Source organism: Eleginops maclovinus, chromosome 3 (genome assembly GCF_036324505.1).
Source record: "Eleginops maclovinus isolate JMC-PN-2008 ecotype Puerto Natales chromosome 3, JC_Emac_rtc_rv5, whole genome shotgun sequence".
Lineage (NCBI taxonomy): Eukaryota > Metazoa > Chordata > Actinopteri > Perciformes > Eleginopidae > Eleginops > Eleginops maclovinus.
Window position 1 is genome coordinate 14,733,610 of NC_086351.1, and position 2,645 is coordinate 14,736,254.

Consider the following 2,645-nt stretch of genomic DNA (forward strand, 5'->3'; position numbering starts at 1 on the left):
AGGACTTGGATCCGCTTGCCACCACAAGTCATCGTTTGGCTCAGGGGAAGCCGATCAGACACACTTCCTGTAGACTCGTCAGACTCAGAGCCGTAACCGTAGCAGATCCAGAGATCCATACTTAAACTTCCTTTAGAGCCGGAAACATAGTGGACTCGCGGGATCCGTGGATCCATATCAATGATCCAGAACAGTAGCCTACGGGTGAGTGAGCGGAACTTCACAGACACAGATTCGGTGAGCGGACTGAATGAGTGGATTATTCCACACAGCTCGAAACAGCAAACTCGTCGGTCGGACTCGTCATGGTTTTCAGTGTCAGCTCAGTTTATGATAACGTAGATGCATACCGTGCACAGATAATTTGACGATTTCACCCAGTCAAGTGTGAGAAGCCAAATAATAATACATAATAAACAAGCAATAAGACAGAAAAAAAATTGAATTTATTTGAAGTTGGAGACTATGGCCTCCTGTTTCACCGGTAGGATTTCTACGCTCTTGGTGATGTTGACTCAAATGACTCAAAAGACTCATACGATCCGCATCTCTTCAATGACTGACTCAGAAGACCTTGAGTCCGTAAAAAGATCCGGATTTGCCATCTCTACTCTGAATATTAGTCCCAAACTGGTATTGTCGAGTAGTGGCGCTAATTCCCAATAGGCGTGACCATTCAACTTGTCGTCTAGAGCCTTCTGCACAACGGTCAGGTCCAGAGGGTGCTCGAAGGATGGTCTCCTTCAGTCCCACTCCGTGCATGCAACACAGCATTCTCTCTTCCTAGAGCTCATATTCTTCTGCTTTTCCGTCGAACTTGGGCCACTTGCTCTTCCTTGTACTTCTATTCGCCATGGCTTTTGTGTTTATAGCTTTCCTCGGTTCTCCCGATGCTAAACCAGCTCAACACGTGGCTAACTCGCTACTCCTATGCTAACTGTGCTAACATGCAATCTTCTTGCCTCGTTATTGCACGCTCGTTTTGAACTGTAGAAGAATTCATCGTAGCTGTGCCCATAACCTGTTAACAGATTTGACTTATACCTTTTGTCTGTCTGCAGCGGAAAGGTGACTTATTCTTGCATTTCGATGTAGCCATTTATTTCGGCACAGTTTATTGATTGTACACAGGTCAAGTGACATGTGAACTGAACAAGATGGGGCGTGACTCTAACGGTCTTATACCCCAGTGACATCACAATCATGTGCCACAGCGCTATCCAATGAACACAAAAGTAGTCGCATCTACTTGCATTAACAAAATGATACACAACAACACACACACACACACACACACACACACACACACACACACACACACACACACACACACACACACACACACACACACACACACACACACACACACACACACAAGTCACACACACACACACACACACACACACACACACACACACACACACACACACACACACACACACACACACACACACACACATATATATATAATACCTCAACACTATCCTCATTTTGCAAAACAACTGCATCCACTTATACCAACCAACCATGTTACCTGACGTGATGTTTCTACACAGTGTTGCCAGCAGGGCAGCACTTCCAAACTGTATTCAAACACAGCATAAACAGAAGGATTGCTAACGTATTTATTACTTCTGGATGGTTCACCATTTAGCAGGTGATCATAACTGTATTTTTGCCCCTAACCCTTCAATGCTTTATAAACCAGCAGCAGTATTTTGAAATAAATTCTTTGACAGACAGGAAGCCAGTATATTTCTTCACAGAAAGGGTTTTGATTTTACCAAAAACGAGGCCACTAAAGTGTGAAGTGATTTTAGTTGCACAACACAGTATATCAGTAAAGTTACTAATCATTTATGAAAAAGCATATTTTTTTAAAACAAGTGTTGTATTACTACTAGCAGGACACCATTAATGTGTGAAATGATTTTGGTAGCACTACATGTCAGGGAAGTTATTGAATACTTCTGTAGTATGTGTTTTGGCTCTGCACTTTGTAGACAGTCCCTGTGCACTTGTCTCTATTGGTAACATTTGACCAAACTCAGATTACTTCATCTATTGCACTATTGGACTTGAACGCGGTTCGTTTCACATTTAGATCCTATTTTATATTCCATTCCTCCAACACCTACGGTACAATATCCTACTTTATAGTACTGCTTAGATCTGTGTTTATTTATTTATTTTTTATTGCTATTTTATTTTTTTATTGAGCTGCTGCAATGTAAAAATCAACAAAGTATCTATCTGTCTGTCTGTCTGTCTGTCTGTCTGTCTGTCTGTCTGTCTGTCTGTCTGTCTGTCTGTCTGTCTGTTATTATTATTATTCCCTGCCATTACTTCAATGTTTAATCACAATGTGAATATGCACTATCCTCCTTTTAAATCAATTATTTTATTCTTTCAATGCTTTCGTAACTTTTAATCTATTTTTTAAAAATATCTATTCCATGCTCTTTTTATGTTTATTTGTATGTCTTTCACTAGTAATATCCAATCCTAACCATTTATTTCTTCACAGGACCAAGCGGTGAATGAATGGAGCGCACTTACAGCTATGTAAACCCGCCCCCCGGGTAACTCCCCCAGTGACGTCAGCAGAGTACGCCCAATGCGTTGGCTTTGTGGATGGGCACTGT